Source organism: Schistocerca gregaria, chromosome 1 (assembly GCF_023897955.1).
Source record: "Schistocerca gregaria isolate iqSchGreg1 chromosome 1, iqSchGreg1.2, whole genome shotgun sequence".
Taxonomy (NCBI): Eukaryota; Metazoa; Arthropoda; class Insecta; order Orthoptera; family Acrididae; genus Schistocerca; species Schistocerca gregaria.
The window spans coordinates 369,856,304-369,879,948 of NC_064920.1; the positions used below are offsets into that span (position 1 = coordinate 369,856,304).

Sequence of the window (23,645 nt, forward strand, 5' to 3'; positions counted from 1 at the left end):
GATGGAAGAAATTCCCAACCCAGGTATGCGGAAAAAGAGCAAGGTCCGATTCCACCTGTGCTGCTCTGACCCGTGGCGTCATACACTACTGGCCATTAAAATTGCTACACTACGAAGATGACGTGCAATAGATGCGAAATTTAACCGACAGGAAGAAGATACTGTCAATACAAATTCTTACCTTCTCAGAGCATTCACACAAGGTTGGCGCCGGTGGCGACACCTACAATTTGTTGACACGAGCAAAGTTTCCAACCGATTTCTCATACACAAACGGCAGTTGACCAGCGTTGCCTGGTGAAACGTCGTTGTGATGGCTCGTGTAAGGAGGAGAAATGCGTACCATAACGTTTCCGACTTTGATAAAGGTCGGATTGTAGCCTATCGCGATTGCGGTTTATCGTATCGCGACATTTCTGCTCGCGTTGGTCGACATCCAATAAGTGTTAGAAGAATATGGAATCGGTGGGTTCAGGATGGTAATACGGAACGCCGTGCTGGATCCCAACGGCCTCGTATCACTAGCAGTCGTGATGACAGGCATCCTGTCCGCACGGCTGTAACGGATCGTGCAGCCAGTCTCGATCCCTGAGCCAACAGATGGGGACGTTTGCAAGACGGCAACCATCTGCACGAACAATTCGACGTCGTTTGCAGAAGCATGGACTATCAACTCGGAGACCATGGCTGCGTCTACCCTTGACGCAGCATCACAGACAAGAGCGCCTGTGATGGTGTAGTCGACGACGAACCTGGGTGCACGAATGGCAAAACGTCATTTTTTGGGTGAATCCAGGTTCTGTTTACAGCATCACGATGTTCGCATCCCTGTTTGGTGACATCGCGGTGAACACACGTTGGAAACGTGTATTCGTCATCGCCATACTGGCGTACCACCCGGCGTGATGATATGGAGTGCCACTGGTTACACGTCTCGGTCACCTCTTGTTCGCATTGACGGCAGGTTGAACGAACAGTGGACGTGACATTGCAGATGTGTTACGGCTCGACGCGCCTTTCTGGATACCGAAAATATTCGACTGATGCCCTGCCCAGCACATTCTCCAGATCTCTTACCAACTAAAATGTATGGTCAATGGTGGCCGAGCAACTGGCTCGTCACAATACGCCAGGTACTACTCTTGATGAGCTGTGGTATCGTGTTGAAGCTGCATTGGCAACTGTACCTGTACAAGCCATCCAATCCCTGTTTGACTCAATGCCCAGGCGTATCCAGGCCGTTATTACAGCCAGAGGTGGTTGTTCTGGGTACTGATTTCTGAGGATAGGTATCCATATTGCATGGAAATGTAATCACATGTCAGTTCTAGTATAATATATTTGTCCAATGAATACCCGTTTATCATCTGCATTTTTTCTTGGTGTAGCAATTTTAATGGCCAGTAGTGTATTTCGAGTAAAATCCATCGATTACCTGAGTTACTAAGACAACCACTTATAATATTTATCAACAGTCCGTTTACAATCTTCACGATGGCGAACACAAGATATACCATTATGGTAAAAAAAAAAGTATTACAGTCAGCTAATAAAATGAAACTAACGGGACAAATGTGGGAATGAGCGGAGACAAACTAAAAAAAAGTTAACATCGCTAAAATGATAACTTTTTGTTTTGCCTTATGGCAGGTCTTGTCGTGGGGAAAGCCTCGTCAGAGAGGTCCACCGCATGAGCGTCTAGTGAACTAATTCCAGTGGTGGGTTCCCGTTGCCTTCCACTGGTGATGATGGAATGATAATGAGGACAACACAACACCCAGTCCCTGAGCGGAGAAAATCTCCGACCCAGCCGGTAATCGAACCCGGGCCCCTTGGGGTGACAGACCGCAGCGCTGACCAATCAGCTATCGGGGTGGACAATGATAATAAAGCAACCCAAAAATAAAAATAACAGCACCATTTCATCTAGAGTAAGCGGACCTGAAATACACAGCACATAGAAAAGTGGAATCGAATAATTTAGTTGACCTATATACCTGAAACGAAGACAGTGGTACCAGACACACCCGCACAAAAGAACGACATATTCGAGATTCCTCCAGAATAAAACAAACGAAAATATAAAAGAATACGCAAGTGTAATCACGGCGTACGCTGAACCTTTATAACTCGAACGAAGACAGCGATTCTAGACCCCCCTCCTCCCGAAAGAAAAGTAAACACATAAGCGAAAAACTGCCCCCATCAATAACTCTAAAATAAACCGAAAAAAATACAAAATTGCAAAGTTGGAATCGAAACTCTTCGCTTGGCCTATATAGCCCGTACGAAGACAGAGATACGAAACGCACCCCCCAAAACGACTTAGTAGAAAAATAACACATACAAATTTCTCTAGAATAAAATCAAAGAAAACAAATATACACAAAAATCTCAATCACAGTTGAAATGAAAATTAACAGTTCAAAAACCGGAAGCAAACATTCATCTCAAGAGTGAGCCGCCAGTAACAACAGGAGCCCTAGAGGAACAGCCGATGTCATAGACAAAACGTCTCAGCGACGCCACATAAAAAAATTAATTGTAAAAACCAAAATTGTCAGTAAAGTTACTACTCGTATCACACACGCCTATTTGACCTATGAACTTAGGTTAATGGCTAATTTCATCCCCAAGAAATTAGCCAAATTACGTAAGTAGCCAAGTAACTGTAAGAAACAACATGATAATCGCACTTACTAATCGTTTCACTCGCAGCAATTTAACTTGTGCTCGTAAGTACTTGCCTAGCCTTAACCTCGGAAATCGTGTCGAATACAGAAAAAGGCAACCAAAGATTTGTGAGAAAAAGATAAATTATAGTCACTACTAGTTTCTCTATTGACAATTTAAGCTGCTACACCTTAACGCTCTTGTCTGAACAACGTGGCAGAAACACCCATTCCATCAGAGCAAAATGGCACTACATCGTTCGGCCACGTTCTGGAAGTCCTCCTCAGCAGCAGGAACCCGACTCTGGAATAACCTCACACGTTGTATTCTAGAACCGAATAACACCTCGAGCTCCAGAAAACGATTGATGGCTTATATACTGAAGCAACAATAAGGATTACCAATGGCCCTCCACGCACTCGTTGGCCTGTGCGTGCTGCTTCTCAACCAGATCTTCCTCTTTTCTCAGTATTGTTAACTGGTGCAGTCTCCTTAAGTTTACTTTCCTCAGAACTCGCTGTATGAGAAAAAAACATGTTTTGCACACGTATAAATCCTTTCTACATCTGTCACTATCATTAATGTCTTTATTATTATTATTATTATTTCTTTATTTTCTCAGACGTTATGTCTGGTTAAAAATGGAAAGTGACGCGCACCTTGATCAAGCGTGACTTCCTCTTAACTGTACGGTATATCTTATATTGCATTTAGGAAATTTCGGGTAATTGAACATGTATCAATAATTACGGATTTCTGTAGTTGTATATATAAGTTTGGATGTAGCTGTATTGCATTGATGTATTGGTGGATATTGTGTGGTATGACTCCTGTAGTTGATAGTATATTTGCTATAATGTCAACTTTATCCTGATGCCACATGTCCTTGACTTCCTCAGCAAATTGGATGTATTTTTCACTTTTTTCTCCTGTTTTCTTTTGTATATTTGTTGTATTGGGTATGGATATTTCGATTAGTTGTGTTAATTTCTTTTTTTATTGGTGAGTATGATGTCAGGTTTGTTATGTGGTGTTGTTTTATCTGTTATACTGGTTCTGTTCCAGTATAATTTGTATTCATCATTCTCCAGTACATTTTGTGATGCATACTTGTATGTGGGAACGTGTTGTTTTATAAGCTTATGTTGTAAGGCAAGCTGTTGATATATTATTTTTCTACATAGTCATGTCTTCTGGGGTATTCTGTATTTGCTAGTATTGTACATCCGCTTGTGATGTGATCTACTGTTTCTATTTGTTGTTTGCAAATTCTACATTTATCTGTTGTGGTATTGGGATCTTTAATAATATGCTTGCTGTAATATCTGTATTATTATTATTATTATTATTATTATTATTATTACTTCTATTATCAGTATTAGTGGCAGTAGCAGCAACAACGGTAGTTCACGTACTGCCACTAGAACACTAGAGGAGGTGTAACTCAATATAAAAGCAACTACTCTAGTGGTCTGATTCTAGACATTGTCAAATGTTTTGGAAAATCTTGATGCTGGAAAGTTACTGCACTGGTATGACTTTGTTAGTTCATAATCAGTATTATTTACCCCCACTGGCACTGTAGACACTCGAATCAATTTAATACTGTTTGTCATATCGTTATTTCTCAATTGACTCATCATCATCATCATCATTTAAGACTGATTATGCCTTTCAGCGTTCAGTCTGGAGCATAGCCCCCTTATAAAATTCCTCCATGATCCCCTATTCAGTGCTAACATTTGTGCCTCTCTGATGTTAAACCTATTACTTCAAAATAATTCTTAACCGAATCCAGGTACCTTCTCCTTGGTCTGCCCCGACTCCTCCTAGCCTCTACTGCTGAACCCATGAGTCTCTTGGGTAACCTTGCTTCTCCCATGCGTGTAACATGACCCCACCATCTAATCCTGTTCGCCATGACTACTACATTTATAGAGTTCATTCCCAGTTTTTCTTTGATTTCCTCATTGTGGACACCCTCCTGCCATTGTTCCCATCTACTAGTACCTGCAATCATCCTAGCTACTTTCGTATCCGTGACCTCAACCTTGTTGATACGGTAACCTTAATCCACCCAGCTTTCGCTCTCATACAACAAAGTTGGTCGAAAGATTGGACGGAACACAGATAACTTAGTCCTGGTACTGACTTCCTTCTTGCAGAAGAGAGTAGATCGTAGTTGAGCGCTCACTGCATTAGCTTTGCTACACCTCGCTTCCAGTTCTTTCACTATGTTGCCATCCTGTGAGAATATGCATCCTAAGTACTTGAAACCGTCCACCTGTTCTAACTTCGTTCCTCCTATTTGGCACTCATTCCGTTTATATTTCTTTCCCACTGACATTACTTTCGTTTTGGAGATGCTAATCTTCATACCATAGTCCTTACATTTCTGATCTAGCTCTGAAATATTACTTTACAAACTTTCAATCGAATCTGCCAAAACAACTAAGTCATCCGCATATGCAAGACTGCTTATTTTGTGTTCACATATCGTAATCTCACCCAGCCAGTATATTGTTTTCAACATATGATCCATAAATAATGTGAACAACAGTGGAGACAGGTTGCAGCCTTGCCTTACCCCTGAAACTACTCTGAACCATGAACTCAATTTACCGTCAACTCAGACTATCCATGTAAAGACCTTTAATTGCTTGCAAAAGTTTGCCTTCTATTTCACAATCTCGTAGAACAGACAATAACTTCCTCCTAGGAACCCGGTCATATGCCTTTTCTAGATCTACAAAGCATAGATACAATTCCCTGTTCCACTCATAACACTTCTCCATTATTTGCCGTAAGCTAAAGATCTGGTCCTGACATCCTCTAAGAGGCCTAAACCCACACTGCTTTTCATCCAATTGGTCCTCGACTAATACTCGCACTTTCCTTTCAACAATACCTGATAAGATTTTACCCACAACGCTGATTAAAGAGATACCTCTGTAGTTGTTACAATCTTTTCTGTTTCCATGTTTAAAGATTGGTTCTTAATTGACTACGAAGTAAAAAATATATTGTATTTGTGAAACACTGGTCCGATGTAAGAGAGAGCCTGATGGCTGTAACCAGATGAGAGGAAATAAATAAATAAAATTACTATACAGTTAAACATCCGACGTGTAGTGTATACCGTCCATCGAAACTGTGTCCATTGGTTTGCACCAGGGAATATGCGACATAAAAATCAGGTAAGCGTCACAGAGCGTCATGCAATTGAAAACTTGATAGAAACAATGGCGCTGGTGACCTCGTCGTGGTCCTCCGCTCAGTTTGGCAATAGACTTCAAAACCCTGGTCGCCGTGAACTGCCGCAACACTGAGGCGTTACCGTAGAAACGGAAACAAAATCGCATTACACAGCTGGCCGTGGCACACACACGAAGCAGCCGTCTCACGCCTACTGTAACTGGTACGTACATACTCCGCCGAAGGGAGTGTAGGAGCCCGACGAGGTGCAAAGAAGGTAATTACCAAGAATGATTGCCTATCGAAGTCGCGGGGTACAAACGATACATATCGAACGTGCGATCCTAAATCGATAATGCGACTCTGGTTGCGGGCATTTTATGTTTACGGTGATCACTACAGCAATGAGAAAAGAAGAGCATTACAAAAATACTTCTTGGAAATTACCGAAATGCACTTATTTTAGGTGGACTCCCCGCCATCCATGTCTGATATTTAACTGTATAGTGTTGGACCATCTGATGAATGCATGTAGGGTGTTGCAGTAGTGGTGGTAGTAGTAGTAGTTGTTTATAATGATGATGATGGTGATGAGGGACGTGATGACGAGGGAGGGGATGATACGCAAAGGGAAAGTGAACCCGTGTACACACTCATAAATGATGCCCAAGTCAACAATTCGTGGTCTTATGGTTAGAGATGGTGACTCCTGATCACGGAACCGCGATTTGGTTTCCCTTCGGATCGGGGATTTTCTTCGCTCGGGACTGGGTGGGCATGTTACCCTCATCATCGTGTCATCCTCATCGACGTGCAAGTCGCCGAATTGAAGTCAGACAGCAAGACTTGCACCAGGCGGGGCCGAATTCACCAGAAGATGACTCGAGGTCACAAATGCTCATTTCAGTGACACCGAGGGAGAGACACCCCACCATCAATTTTCTCTTTAAGGGCATATTATCACCACCTACAGTATCTTTAGTTTTCATGCCACTAAAACACTAAAGAAGGTGTAATTTAGGATAACGGCAACTGTTCTGGTGATGTGTTTTGGCAAATCTTGATGAAAAGTTATTGAACTGGCGTGAATCCCGTTATTTACTTCTGAAACGACGTGTGGCCTATTGCGCTTGTGATCTTCACTCAGTTCTCTGACGAGGAGGGGATAATACGTACGGAAAAACTGTTCTCCTTCGTCGCCCATTCATATTCTCCGAGGCACAGTATGGTTCACTAGCGTCTCCATCGTTGCGCACACACTTCGCTTTGTCGGGCTATTGAGAAGATCTAAATCGAAGAGGCTCTTCCAGTGGGTATACCACTGAACTAATGGATAAGGGAGTTATGGCGCGATCCGATGATCGATTTTCATCTACTAAAGTAAAATAACTTATATTCTGGATAAATGAAGTACGTGAGACAGCACTGTTGTTGTGGGTGACGTCATCCGTTGAGATTATACATTATCTTTGATTGTCCTAATAACGAGCGAAAACTGTGATTGCAATTTACATGATCGCGGAATCATTTATGAATACATTTTCCTTTCGAATATAAAATTATTTCCAGGCTTACTACAGTACTTGCTTTGAGAGATATTGATGTTAATCTATTAATCATTAGTTTTATTTATTTGTTTTATTACAGTGTTTCAGTCCTTTATTTTACTTGTTCCTGTTCTTGCGCTGTAATTTTTGCTAAATGTATCTTTCAGTGACATGGTCGTTTGTAGCGGCGGAAGGCAGAGGATCAGGAGTCAACTATTAAACATTGGTAAAAGTTGGGTGTCATCGCAGAATAAAGTAAATGATCCGTGCGAGTGCGCTTATAGATGATTACTAAGCTCCGCCTATTTCTAGAGGTGGTTCGGCATGCGAGGAGAGGAATGTTATCGACGGCAGTGACTATGTTTACTTTTTGTTGTGGCTGCTATCTGGTCACAAGATCGTCGTCGGCTTGGCTAAGAATTGTGTGTGAGGCAGCGCTGCGGACTTGCTTCTACGTTACTGTTGATACTCAAGTGGCAATGGGTATATGAAGTGGTCTCTCAGAAAGGAAGACAGCCTGGATGTTGGTCAACTTCTGTCACGAATGTACGCTGGTCGTCGCCGAGAAAAGGCTGCAAGCTGAGCAATTTGTGAATTTTATACTCTCCGTACTGTCGAAGGTGCTTAACGAGGCTGACCGGTAATGATCCGCTTGTAAACATTTGTAATTGCCGTCATCGGAATAATAGATGATTCACCTTCATTATCGAGTGGATAAGTCGCAAAACAAGAAAGATAATACTGCAGTTCGGCTATAACGATAGTACTACTTCCTTCTGGGTCGAGTTAATAAGACTTAATGTGCAGTAGCTAGATATATGAGATTCCTCGGATTTTCCGTCTTAATTCTATAGAGTTTAAAGGTCTATATTTTAATCGTATGTTTATGTCCTTTATCTGTTGTGATAATTGTCACTGTTGTCTGGAGTTGTTGTTTCGAGGGCCTTGTTTGCCGGTCACTGAACATCATTTAACCCGATGTTTCTAGAGCGTATAAGGTCGTGAAAGGCTATTGGCTGGGAGTCACGCAGTTAATTGTCTATTTCGAATTTTCACCAGTAAGCGGAAGCAATCTGTGGTGACTGAATTTTGAATATGTTTGCAGTTGAAATAAAATTAATTTTACAGTTGTCCTTGTTTATGTAAGACACTTAATATTCAGCTCACTGAAAGTTGGCATTTCACCAGCTTTATTATTGTTGTTTTGGCATCTTTAGTATTTTTGTTTTATTCCTTATATTTCATAACATTTCTTAACGGTGCAAGTTGTCTTCAGCGCAGTTTGAATAACCTCGCGAATCAGCGAAACTGCCTTGCATGTCAATTTAAAAAAAAAATAGTATTACTTGCACAACTGTAATTCAGTAACAGTGCCTTCCGTTTAATTAAGAACCTTCAGCTGACTAGTCGTTGCGTTTTCTTTTAATTTGCTTCCGTGTTTGTTAAACTGTGTTGTTTTTATGGATGCACTTTGACTAGAAATTTTATAAGTGTGTTATTCTCTAAATGCCTTTTGCGCAACCTCCGCAAACAACGATTGTAATATAAACTGCACTGCTTTCTGTTTCTGTGATCGCCTTCTGCGCATACTGTTGCCACCGTTGCAATTTTCCTCAGTAATTTTAACATGGTTATCTATCTATACTTTGACTAAAAATTCTTGTAATGCTTTGTTAAACAATTACCAATAATTTTCAATAATCTTCTCCGAGTTTCCTGACAAATTTATCCCTGTTACTATCTCTTCCATTCAAACCCCCCTCCCCAATACGTAACTGTCATGTTGTAGTTGATTCGCAATAATGGTTCAAATGGCTCTGAGCACTATGGGACTCAACATCTGTGGTCATCAGTCCCCTAGAACTTAGAACTAATTAAACCTAACTAACCTAAGGACATCATACACATCCATGCCCGAGGCAGGATTCGAACCTGCGACCGTAGCGGTAACGCGGTTCCAGACTGACGCGCCTAGAACCGCAAGGCCACACCGGTCGGCGATTCGCAATAATTTTGAGTTTAGACATCAATAGTCACGTTGTATTTCTCTGCTTGTTTCTTCTGTGTATTTTTTTTATTTCGTTGTTGTTACTTTAGATTTGTTAATCTCCGCCCAAAACACTTAGTTTCCCGCGGTTATCCCCGTAGTTTTAATATCAATTACTACGAATTTATACGATTTTGTTTTTGATGTTTGTTTGTTTGTTTATGTTTTCGCATCATGGGGACGGGTGATCTGACTGGCCATCATTCTGACTGCATATTTGTGTTGCATTTTGGGGCTCGCTATGAAGTCATTAGCGAGTCGTCGGATGTTGTTGAATAGGCTTAGTTTCTCCTTTATTGCTGTGCTATACCTCGTGGAGGGGCCAATCACATGCCGATATTCTAGGAAATAGCTTTTGAAAAGCGCCGCGCAGTCAGCATGTAGCCATTGGCTACAGTTTCGAGGTAGATGACCCTCAGTAAGCAGCGAAGCGAGCTGAGTCAGGCGGTGGGGGGACCTTGGCGGCAAGCGGCCAGTCGCCGGCCGTGACACACACAAACAAGAGGGACCCGCTGTGCTGACGCACTCCCTTCACGGACGCCCTCTGCCAAGTCGCAGCCTAGCGGTGTCCAGCTACTGTTCGTCCGGTTAGTATTCCCCGCGGCAGTCCGTGACCTTACCTCCCGATCTGACTCATGCTGCTTCACGGAGAATGACCAGTAGCACAGGAAAGCGTCTGTGCTATATTATCCTAAGGGTCTGCTATTACTGCGGAAACAAAACGCCCCATCCTTAGCTTCAACGGCCGTGTACTAACGACTCGCCCCACTCTTTTCTCCGTTGACGATCACAACTCTCTCACTTAAATACTAGCGTGGAGGTTGCAAAACATATCCTGACAAACGAAAGCGAGTAGCTCGCGCGATACTTCGAAGTAAGTCTTTGTGGTCCAACGCACGATATTATTTCAAAAACATACAATAAACACCCCACCAGAATGAATTTTCACTCTGTAGTGGAGTACACGCACATCTCAAATCTTCTGGCAGATTAAAAGTGCGTGTCAGACTTTGGCTCAAACCTAGAATATGTAACGTATTTCCTAGTCGTCCTAGAGTGCTAGCCCTATTCGCTATGGCTAGACACCAAATGCGCAAAACGGCAAAATAAATTCCGCAAAAATTGATTTTCATTACCGCAAAAAATACTTTTCAATGTCGCTAAATTAAATTCCTAATTACATACTATTTAATTTTTGCAACTGCGCCTTTATTCGCCCCGATGCTGAAAACGTAACTATTGCTGCTTATAAACGGCACTAGATTGAAGGTTGTGTATTGACACCGAGGCCACAGTCGAAAGTTACTGTAGATGGGAATACGCGAGGTAGAAGGCTGTATATTGTGTCTCTATGTACACAGTCGGAAGTTACTGATTTACGTAGCTACCGGGAACGAATTCTCGACAATGACATTGAAGTGCATTTGTCTTTTTCTTGACACTTTAACCATTTAAAGAATTAACTGCAGAAAAACTATTACAAATCGTCGAGTGGATTGTATTACTAAGACAACTTTAAATACAGAAAGCAGCTTAAAATGAGGACGGGTAACATTTCGTGGAGGTGCACTTAGAAGAATTGTCGCAACATTCTATGCGGAAATGAGTGCAATGGTGTATTTGGATTGGATTGGACTGTTTGGGGGGAAGAGAACAAACAGCGAGGTTATCGGTCTCATCGGATTAGGGAAGGACGGGGAAGGATGTCGGCCGTGCCCTTTCAAAGGAACCATCCCGGCATTTGCCAGGAGTGATTTAGGGAAATCACGGAAAACCTAAATCAGGATGGCCGAACGCGGGATTGAACCGTCGTCCTCCAGAAGTCCAGTGTGGTAACCACTGCGCCACCTCGCTCGGTGAAATGATGTGTTTCAGAGAGACCCATGATCATGAAAACAAAAATACTAGGGTTATTGAATCACATGTTATGCTGAATAATTGCAAAAGAAAAACGTGTGAAGAACTAGCTTCAAAAGCTAGTAGAATGATAAGAGCAGAAATATCTGGTTCAGCTAAGAATTAAATATACAGAGTGTTACAAAAAGGTACGGCCAAACTTTCAGGAAACATTCCTCACACACAAATAAAGAAAAGATGTTATGTGGACATGTGTACGGAAACGCTTAATTTCCATGTTAGAGCTCATTTTAGTTTGGGCACCAAGTTCTTCCAACTACGCTCAATGGAGCACGTTATCATGATTTCATACGGGATACTCTACCTGTGCTGCTAGATCATGTGCCTTTACAAGTACGACACAACATGTGGTTCATGCACGATGGAGCTCCTGCACATTTCAGTCGAAGTGTTCGTACGCTTCTCAACAACAGATTCTGTGACTGACGCATTGGTAGAGGCGGACCAATTCTGTAGCCTCCACGCTCTCCTGACCTCAACCCTCTTGACTTTCATTTGTGAGGGCATTTGAAAGCTCTTGTCTACGCAACCCCGGTACCAAATGTAGAGACTCTTCGTGCTCGTATTGTGGACGGCTGTGATACAATACGGCATTATCCAGGGCTGCATCAGCGCATCAGTGATTCCATGCGACAGAGGATGGATGCATGTATCCTCGCTAACGGAGGACATTTTCAACATTTCCTGTAACAAAGTGTTTGAAGTCACGCTGGTACGTTCTGTTGATGTGTGTTTCCACTCCATGATTAATGTGATTTGAAGAGAAGTAATAAAATGAGCTATAACATGGAAAGTAAGCGTTTCCGGACACATGTCCAAATAACATATTTTCTTTCTTTGTGTGTGAGGAATGTTTCCTGAAAGTTTGGCCGTACCTTTTTGTAACACCCTGTATAAAAAAAAAGAGACAAAATTTTCGTTTATCACTGTACAGAGCCCGTAGGAAACAGATGCTCAGTCGTACGGCATAGGAGGCATTACAGTAGTCAAAACAGTTTACATTTTTAACAATTAGAGTCGAAAAGTCCTACTGCGTAGACCTCGAAGGTATATAGTATTTTTCATTTGTGATCAAAATCTGCAATTTCTGTGTAGTTGTTTGTGCAATGAAAGTTTCAGTCCTGAATTTGCACCGAAAGTGTTTCAAAGCTGTAACATCAAAGGCTACAGTTTTCACATAGGTGGCATGGAATCGAAAGATAGCCTTGGACTACGTTCTGAGTATACCAATTTTCAATCAGAAGCCAGAAAGTTTCTGATATAAATGTTAGGTTTAAGATTTCTACCTTCGAGCACATTTGGGGATGCGTTCGTCGACTTGCATAGACTTTCCAGTCACAATTAGTTAAATGTTTTTCTAGACTGCGTATGTGAAAACTGTGCAAGTGAAAATGCTGAATTTCCCCATAATTTATTGGCCAATAAATCAACAGATGAAATCAGTACTACTAATGGTGCCAAATAAATAGCCGCGACCGAGAAAATCGTGTTGCTACTGAATTGTGGGACAAATATCAACTTGGTGAGTTATCGTTACTGGAGCACGTAAAAACAATTGCACATCGATTCCAGGCTATCCCACTACAGAACAAGTGTCTCACTGAGGAAGCAATATACTGCGGTGCCAGTTTGTAAAATTTCTATTTATGGTGGTGATTTCTAATATTTTACGGCAAAGATAAATAAAATTTTGTGGTGATGAAAATAGGTGTTCTCCTGTAGAGGTAGGTTGTTTTGCGGAAACGCTATCCGCTTTGGCCAGTTTCCGGTTGAAGAGGGGAGGGGTTCTTTGTTCAACCTGAAGATGATGAGTTAGTCTTTCCCTAGTCCACCTATGTCGAAGGCGGTCGGAGCCGACTAGGCTAATTTTAAGAGCGGGTAATTTTCCAATGACTGCCGGTGCTTTCCAACATTCGCGGCAGAGACACTTTATCTGAAAGTACAACCAGAAGTAACACGTTACAGAAGTGCTACAAGTATAAGCAGAAATGCCCGAACAAAAAAGCATACATTCTGCACTTCATACGGACTGGCTGGAAGGGGTAAATAACAATTTCGTGGAGCATCTCGGGAGTTTGCAAGATCGGCAGTCAGCCCACAGCAAATTGTTGGAATACTTAATTCGATTATAGTCCTTGTATATAGTAGCTGCATACGTAAAATTTAGGTAGTCTCACAGTCTTGTATTGTTTCTAGCAAATGTCAGCAAATTAAAAATATTTTTGGTCATTCGGAACAACGGTTTATGGAGAAACCCTTCTAAGTACTCGCCCAAATATAACTGCTCGCTCCCATCCGCTCATCTCCTCTCGGCGGCGAGGCAGAGTCACATGTGACAGACACTGCGCCCTTTTCTAATCCATTATTGGCACGAATATCTGTGGAGCTCAAAGCGACAGCACGATACAGAGTTTAAATACAGCAGCATTATTGGCACGAATATTTATGGAGCTCAAAGCGACAGCACGATACAGAGTTTAAATACAGCAGCAGGTTAATAAAACAGCCGCGGGTCTCACCGGACTATGCACGTAAATAGGAATTACACTCGGCTAGTGGAGTTTCCGTAACGGTCTGAATGCCGATTCCCACACGCAGCGACTGAGTCAGCCCTCAGGAATGCTACAATACGTCTGGAAACCTGGGAGCGGCCACATGGCATTCACGTCCAGAGGCATAGCGCCAGATAGAACGAACTTTATCCTCAGGCTTTGCTGCGTTCGGATTCTCATTTCCAGCCAGCAGGCAGACACCTCTACGAGTATTTATTAGCGTTTGTCGCTCTTAGATGATCACAAGTGGACTATCAATTATAAACAAATATTAAGTTCTTACTAACTTGTGAAATTATTTTCGTGCCAACTGCCTCAGTTCACATATTAACTGTGTAAGAACGTCGCTCTATTACGATTTGTGATGGAATCATAAGGACGGCACAAATTGCAGTTTACATCGTTTCAAGACGTACTGAGCTTCGCGCCCTTTCAGCGCTGCTATATTCTTTCAGTGAAAAGGCTCAGTTCTGACGATGACATGTACACATGTCGAAAGATTTTTGAAGTTTGACACGTGCCGAAGATCTTTACCAATTGCGAAATAAATTATCTCTACAGTCAACGGCGAATATTCTGTCCTTTAAAAATACAAAGAAAGAAATTGAAAACACTCTATTAAACAAATAAATAAAAGAAAAAATCATAGATCAATGTGCAGGTCTTCAAACGACTCAAATGCTTTAGCGTCAGCTTGGTACAGTTCGTGCAGGGATCCGGTACAAGGCAATGTTAGCACCGCCTATACCATCTCGCTGCAGTCACAGACTGGAGAGTCTCGCTTGGTACACACTGATATCTCCGCACCCGTAGCACCCCGCAACAAGGGCCAAAGCAAAACTGCGCAGTCCATTGTTAGAGTTGAATGTGGTGCTGTAATTCGTTTGCGTCAACAGCGAAAATATTGCTTCAACAACAGAGCTGCATCGATGATAGGCAATGAAAACTCCGTCACTCCACCTGTACGTAAAAACTCTACCAGTAAGCCCATAATCAAAGAGAGTTGAAAGTGCACGGATTTCTGTAATCTGTCAATAACTACGCTTCTACAATACAGTTACACACGTAGTAACTTTCTGTATCACTTTATATTGTTGTTTTAAGAAACCGTTTTTGCTTCACCTGCGAAATTTACAAAGTGCTGTTGCAAGGTACTCATTGCCTACCATCGAAATTTCGATGGTGAAAGGACACCACAGCTGGCAGTACTGATCATACAATGCAGACTTTCAAGATCGGTTACTTATGCACTTGATGATCTTTTCAATAGGCATTAGACCATGGTCGAGGCATATTTCGGTGCCTAAACTTCCGTCTTCTAATGCTTGAACATCACCACAGGTTATATAGATTTAGGCACTAGTTTCAAATTTAAAGAAGCTAAGCAATCCACACTGCTAATACGTATCCACGCAACAGTCGGTTCGTAATGGCCGGCCAGGGTGGCCGAGCGGTTCTAGGCGCTTCAGTCTGGAACCGCGCGCTCGCTACGGCCGCAGGTTCGAATCCTGCCTCGGGCATGGATGTGTGTGATGTCCTTAGGTCAGTTAGGTTTAAGTAGTTCTATGTTCTAGGGGACTGATGACCTCAGATGTTAAGTCCCATAGCGCTCAGAGCCATTTCGGTTCGTGATGTCAGCAGACAGCTGCGTTAAGCTACGTTTTCCTAGCTGCGGGAATTTGTCGCAGCGCGCTGAGGAATACGGTTGCGTCTTCCGCTGTGCGATGCGGGTCGCACAGTGCTGCGTGAAACGTTTTCCCAGGCGCGTCAGAACCTAAAAAATGATTTATTTTTTTTTTAGTATCTGGCAACTGCACCTGGTAGAGTGATAGGAGAACTGCCTCCTGATACCTTTTTTTCAGCTCAATGACAATATTGTGCTATTGAAATAGATAAATATTTAAGATTTTAAGAAAAGTTTATTTCTTGCGCTATTCGATGTTTATCAAGCCGTATCTCCTAAACTGAGTGTCGTACAACAACATAACTTTATAGTTATTTTGTCGATAACGTTTTCAAAAGTTCTGGCCAGCAGAGTCGATAATAGTGAAGTAATAAATTAAAATGTAACATCTGACGCGGAACATTTACCAAACCAATGTGCAAAATGTAGTAAGCGACGAACTTTTTCCCATCACATTTTTCGTGGGGGTGGGGTGTGAAAGTGAAAAAAACTTTCGGAAATGTCTGAAATATTTTTTAAGTCTGTTGCAAGTCGGTAGGCGCCATAATTTCTCCTAGACGAGAGCAGTTTCGTGCAGTTCATGGGCGCGACGCCATTTCCTGCCCTCTGCTTTACTCGGGCTAGTGCAGCGCAACAGTAGCAGCGGAAGCAGTGAAGACCAAACATGCAGCGCACTGCTCGAGCTAAAAAAATGTTAACTTTGACACTCCGAAAGTACACGGTAGTTAGGAAAGGGGAGGAGGACTGTATGTTATTGGGACGAGTACTCAGGAAGCGCGAAGCAGTGAGACGAAAGTTCTTGGATTGTGAAGAACAAGAAGCAGATAAAATTTTCGTTATAAAACATTTGCTCGACGATCTTTCGTTAATTGAAGACAAACTGAGAAATAATTCCTGTAACCGAGTGGCAGAATGTATTACGTTGGACATAATTAAAGACATTTCTGCTTACTTGTTTTATTCATTTTTCTTCCCGTTTCTGCCCAAATTAAGTCTTTCTTCATTTGATTTTTGCACTCGGCGTCGGCCATATTCCACAAAATTTCCTCTTCGGAAACCATTTCGATAAATTGCTCTTCCTGTGAGGCACATAAGCGGTCGGCCGACATTTCTGGAGATTGTTTCTATAACAACTCTGTTGTTGCCAGTGAGCGCGCGCGAAAAAAAACAGAGAAGCTGTCGCCTCGCTACTGCCCAGTTCCACCACCCCCACTCCTCCGGCCAAGTAAACCGCTGCGACGTGCGGGACAGGCTCCTCCAGAAGCACGCAAGCGTTTCTCGCAGGCGGAGCCCGCTGCGGCACTGCGCTATCTGCACCCCAGGAAATCTGTCTCGCATGTTTGCATTGTGCGACTGGGCAGCGGGGTCTCGAACGCGGTTTTCGCAGTTTGATGAACCTTTTGCATTCCTTTTATGTTTACGATTTCTTTAGAGGTAAAGAGGAAAAGTGGAGCGGTAGCCCAGCGTAGGACCTGTGCCAACCATCATGTAATTTTGATTTTCAGATGTAAAAAAAATAAAATATTTTTCCTGTAGGCCGCCATTTTCGGTGATGTGAATAAGTGAAGAGTATGTATTTTGTATGTGCATCGAACAGAAGAATATAGTATTATTTTACTAACTGAAAGATTGTATTAGTTAGTGTTTCAAGTAGTAATGTAATAACTGAAGCCCACCTGTGTACTTCGGAAAATTTACGAATATTCGATTGACGCAACATGGAAACGGTCAAGATGTTTTAGGTGGATACGACGATCGGACTTAATATTATTAATTGCGAAGCATAAATATACCACAAGAAAAAGACTATTTCATTTATGTGGAACTTATATGAAAGGATTTTTTACCCGTTCGCTGTTGAAGCTGTCTGCGGTCTTAACTGCTGAATCGAAAGGGCAAAGATGGCAGAATGGAGGGAGAGGGGGGAAGTGAATTTAAATATATTTCTGCTGGAATTTCGCCAAATTTTCTTCCTGATTATAAGGTACGCAAGGGAAGTGGTGCTGCTGGAAGAGAGAGACAGAGAGAGAGAGAGAGAGAGAGAGAGAGAGAGAGAGAGAGGGAGGGAGAGGGAGGTGAACTCCAGACAGGTCACGCTTGCGGCGCTTTGCGATTGGACGGAGACAAAAAGGGAACAGTAAGTTACACTGGCGGCGCAGACAGGCTGTACGTCTGCGCGCGGCGAGGATCAGAGGGGGCCGCGCCTGTAACACATTACAACTCGCGTGCGGTCGCGCGGGCTACAGCTGACGCCTGTCTCGCTCCAGCAGCCGGCCGCCGTGACAGGCTGTGAAGGCGGAGCCTCTGTGAGATTTAGGGCCCCGTGCTGCCAGTCACGACTCAACGCCGCCGCGCGGGCTTATTAGCTGATTAGCCGATGGCTGTTTTCAAGCATTAGTGAACACATACTCCCAGCTCTTATGGCCTTGCGTTGGTCTGGCGCAATGAACAAATGATGGCTAGTAAAGAAAAAATAAGGATGAAAGACCAAGAACAAAGTGCTCAGTTAAAATAGTCAAAAAAAAAAGGATGTGAGACTGGATTGTAGTCTGTCACCCCCGCTGATCAGAGAATCAAAGACGGAATAAAAGAAAGGTTCGGCCGGCCTGTGTGACCGAGCGGTTCTACGCGCTTCAGTCTGGAACCGCGCGACCGCTACGGCCGCAGGTTCGAATCCTGCCTCGGTCATGGATGTGTGTGATATCCTAAGGATAGTTAGGTTCAAGTAGTTCTAAGTTCTAGGGGACTGATGACCTCAGATGTTGAGTCCTATAGTGCTCAGAGCCATTTGAACCCAAAAGATAGGCTCAGGAGCGGGATTTAAAATATGACAAGATATCGATAAGAAGAGTCACGGATGACATTATATCCTCAGCGAAATTGAGGATGAAGTGCAGGACCTCCTGAATGGAATGATAAAACCGTACTAACGCAGAAACGAATTCCCTGAGGTAATTGGTCTTGTGTTTCTTGGCTGGGTGTTAATGCAACCTTTTTGTAACTACTCTACTGGCCATTAAAATTGCTACACCATGAAGAAATGCAGATGATAAACGGGTATACATTAGACAAATATATTACACTAAAACTGACATGTGATTACATTTTCAAGCAAGTTGGGTGCATAGATCCTGAGACATCAGTACCCAGAACAACCACCCCTGGCTGTAATAACGGCCTTGATACGTCTGGGCATTGAGTCAAACAGAGCTTGGATGGCGTATTCAGGTACAGCTGCCCATGCAGCTTCAACACGATACCACAGTTCATCAACAGTAGTGACTGGCGTATTGTGACGAGCCAATTGCTCGGCCACCATTGACCACACGTTTTCAGTTGGTGATAGATCTGGAGAATGTGCTGGCCAAGGCAGCAGTCGAACATTTTCTGTATCCAGAAAGGACCGTACAGGACCTGCAACATACGGTCGTGCATTATCCTGCTGAAATGTAGGGTTTCGCAGGGATCGAATGAAGGGTAGAGCCACGGGTCGTAACACATCTGGACTGTAACGTCCACTGTTCAAAGAGCCGTAAATGCGAACAAGAGGTGACAGAGATGTGTAACCAATGTCACCCAATAAAATCATGCCGGGTGATACGCCAGTATGGCGATGACGAATACACGCTTCCAATGTGCGTTCACCGCGATGTCGCCAAACACGTACGCGACCATCACGATGCTGTAAACAGAACCTGGATTCATCCGAAAAAATGACGTTTTCCCATTCGTGCAACCAGGTTCATCGTTGAGTACACCATCGCAGGCGCTCCTGTCTGGGATGCAGCGTCAAGGGCGACCGCAACCATGGTCTCCGAGATAGTCCATGCTGCTGCAAAAGTCGTCGAACTGTTCGTGCAGATGGTCGTTGTCTTGCAAACGTCCCCATCTGTTGACTCAGGGATCGAGACGTGGCTGCACGATCCGTTACAGCTATGCGGATAAGATGCCTGTCATCTCGACTGCTAGTGCTACGAGGCCGTTGGGATCCAGCACGTCGTTCCGTATTACCCTCCTGAACCCACCGATTCCATATTCTGCTAACAGTCATTGGATCGCGACCAACAAGAGCTGTAACGTCGCGATACGATAAACCGCAATCGCAATAGGTTACATTCCGACCTTTATCAAAGTCGGAAACGTGATGGTAGGCATTTAACCTCCTTACACGAGGCATCACAACAACGTTTCACAAGGCAACGCCGGTCAACTGCTGTTTGTGTATGAGAAATCCGTTGGAAACTTTCCTCATGTCTGCACTTTGTAGGTGTCGCCACCGGCGCCAACCTTGTGTATGCTCTGAAAAGCTAATCATTTGCATATCACAGCATCTTCTTCCTGTCGGTTAAATTTCGCGTCTGTAACACGTCATGTTCGTTGTGTAGCAATTTTAATGGCCAGTAGTGTATTATGTACACTGGACCGCATTTGCAAGGGACTGAGAGAAAACCGAAGAAAGACAGAAGCAATTAAAGAGTAACAGAAATTTGGTTTGCGATAAATTAACTAAAATTTGTGACTACGAAGTAGATAAACTGAGAGAATTCTGTTACCTCGGGAGCAAAACAACACATTGCAGACGACGCAATGAGTAGCACAGGCAATGAGGGTTTTCCCGACCGAAAGAAGTCTACTATAAGGGCAGTCAAATCAAAAAGAAACATATGTAGAGAAGAAATTTTTGACGATGGAGCGTAGCATTGTACGATAGTGAATCACAGATTGTGAGAAAATCAGAGAAGGAGATAACCTAAGCGTTCGAGATGTACTGCTATAGAAGGATATCAAAAATTGGTGGACTGATAAGAAAGGACGAGGTGCCCCACAGCATCAACGATAAGAGGAACATGTGGAAAACGAAGTTTACGAAGAAGTGACAGGATGGGAAAACATGTATTAAGATATCAGGAAATACCTCCCATAGTTCTAGAGGGAGCAGTAGAGGATAAAAACTGTAGGGGAAGATGAAGATTCCAATATGTCGAACAAATAACTGAGGAAATTAGGTGCAAATGCAAAGAAGAAAGAACTCTTAACTGATATTTGCTACGACGCACGTTGTCACTCGGTCACTACAAAGCACTAACTGAAGGCAGCGGAAAATTGCAACGGGCACCTGTGTGGTAGACAGTGGGCAGGTTTGCCACCCAGAGAGCACTTCACAGGCCACACAAAAGACACGGTCGCGGAAACGGATTAGGCGCAGGTCTCTTGGGTACAGCTACTTCGGTCGTAGCCAGGGGCTGAGGACAACAGACATCCGCTCTACCCGGGCCCTGCAAGTTTCCAAGAATGTCAACAGACTTGAAGTTTTCAACTAACATTGCAACATACGTACTGGGCAGATGCCTTGCTCATTATCCTCAGGTAACCCGCGGATATCCGCGCGTGTCGCGATTTTATCCGCCAAGTAACAAATACCGCGGATATCCGCATCCGCGCAAACCTCTATCTATATGCTTCCGTAGGAGCTCTGATTTCACTTGTCTTCGCGATACTTAATGCGACATGTACACCGATCAGGTAGTACATTATGACCACCAACCTATCATCGATACAAACCCGTCCAGGCTGTAGCAGCGTCACCTGACAAGGAATGACTGCTTGTCAGACACAGGCACAGTGCATGTAATATCAGTGAGCGTGCTTGCCGCATTCTACGGCGGACATCTGAGTTTGACCGATGGCAGATTGTGATGGCCCGGAAGCTCGGCACGAGTATTTCGGTAACTGCACGACTCGTCAGATGTTTGAGGAGTGCTATGGTGAGTGTCTTCAACACGTGGCGAAATCAAGGTGAAGCCACGCCCTTATTACAGATTTCGGACGTCGTAGGCTGGACAGACTGGTGAAACAGGACAGGCGACGAACTCTGGCGGAACTAACATCAGACTTCAATGCTGGGCAACGCAGCGAACACTTCTAAGGCTGGGCATCCACAGCCGACGATCCATCCATGTGCCAATGTTAACACCACTACATCGGCAACTACGAATGAAATGAGCACGTGACCATCGGCACCGGACATTGGTGCAGTGGCAGAGCGTTGCATGGCCTGGTGAATACCGATACCGTCTTCATAATGCCGATGAGAGAGCTCGAATCCGTCGTCTTCCAGCGGAACAGTTCTGTGACACCTGTACTGCGAGTTGGAGGCAAGTTGGCTGCGGTTCCATTATGGTCTGGGGAACATTCACGTGGGGGTCTACGATGACGATGTTTGGTTTGTGGGGTGCTCAACTGCGCGGTTATCAGCGCCCGAACATATTCCCAACCTTTGCTCAGTCCAAACTCGCCACATTCGTGAATGATGATGAAATGATGAGAACAACACAAACAACCAGTCATCTCGAGGCAGGTGAAAATACCTGACCCCGCCGGGAATCGAACGCAGGACCCCGTGCTCGGGAAGTGAGAACGCGACCGCGAGAACACGAGCTGCGGACGTATGTGTGCGTCTATGTGTGCTGCCAAGGAGCATCGTACAGAGGTTGCAGGCCACGTACACCGTTTAATGGACGATCATGTCTCAATGTCAGGAGTGTGGCGGAGTTGTTAGAGCGAGAGACTAGAGAGTTGCCGGCCGGGGTGGCCGAGCGCTTCTAGGCGCTACAGCCTGGAACCGCGCGACTTCTACGGTCGCAGGTTCGAATCCTGCCTCGGGCATGGATGTGTTCAAAAATGGTTCAAATGGCTGAGTACTATGGGACTTAACTTCTGAGGCCATCAGTCCCCTAGAACTTAGAACTACTTAAACCTAACTAACCTAAGGACATCACACACACCCATGCCCGAGGCAGGATTCGAACCTGCGACCGTAGCGGTCGCGCGGTTCCAAACTGCAGCGCCTAGAACCGCTCGGCCACCTCTGCCGGCCATGGGTGTCTGTGATGTCCTTAGGTTAGTTAGGTTAAGTAGTTCTAAGTTCTAGGGGACTGATGACCTCAGAAGTTAAGTCCCATAGTGCTCAGAGCCATTTGAACTAGCGACTTACAATTGCCGTGTTGGCCCTTCAACTCGCCAAATCTGAAACCGATCGAACACATCTGGGATGTGACAATGTGGTGTCAGAAGTCAACGCCCCCCACACCGGAATTTACGGGAATTAGATTACGTGTGTGTGCAGATGCGATGCCAACTTCCTCCAGCGACATATGAAGGGTTCATTGCTTCCATGCCACGACGCGTCGCCGCTGTTATTCATGTCAAAGGTCGACATACCGGCTACTAGGTGGTTGGTCATAATGTTCTGGCTGATCACGATCTGCAGTCGGTCTCTAAACTTTCTCACTGGTGCTTCGGGAAGAGAACACTGTCTTCGCTCCAAAAATCCCCATTTTATTTCACAGAGCATTTTGTACTACTCGCGTGTTGATCGGACTATTCGGTAACAAATCTATCAGAACGCCTCAGAATTGCTTCGAAGCTTTCCTTTAATCTAATTTTCTAGGGATTCCAAACACCCAAGAAGTAGTTAAGTATGGGTCCCACAAGCTTACAAATGAACCATACTCTCCTAGTATTCGCCATCCTTACAACCAGCCTTACGTGCTAGTTCTATTTAATGTCGCTATGCAACGTTACGCCTAGATATTTGATCGACGTGGCTGTGTCAAACAGAACACTTCTAATGCTGTAGTTGAACATTACAGGGTTCAATACCTGCATTTGTCCATTACAGTAGTGTTATGGAAACAAATAACCATTTGTTGAAGTTTCACATATCTTGGCATAGAAGACTGCGAAAGTTCTTGTATGTCGTCACTCATGAAGTAAAATCGTTTGACACTTGGTTCAGACGACGAGAGAATTGCGTAATGCTGAAAGGTATTGTGTGTGACGCGTATTTCATAGGCGTTAGTGTGAAAAGCCTATGGCGTCGGGAAAGAGTTCATTTCAGTGTTGTCTATTGCACGGATGTCTTACAAAACTTGCACTCTAATGCCGAGTTAGTTTTCCAACTGCTGTGTTTGTTACGCTGTGAACTATTTGAAAACGTAGTCCGGTGCTGGCTTATGTGACGGTCACGG

General features: G+C 43.8%; 1 protein-coding gene across 1 annotated transcript in view; it reads right to left on the reverse strand.

Annotated features, from left to right (window-relative positions):
• Positions 1-23,645, reverse strand: part of LOC126346953 (uncharacterized) — a 1,435,518-nt gene that overhangs the window by 264,423 nt on the left and 1,147,450 nt on the right. The window lies entirely within an intron of this gene.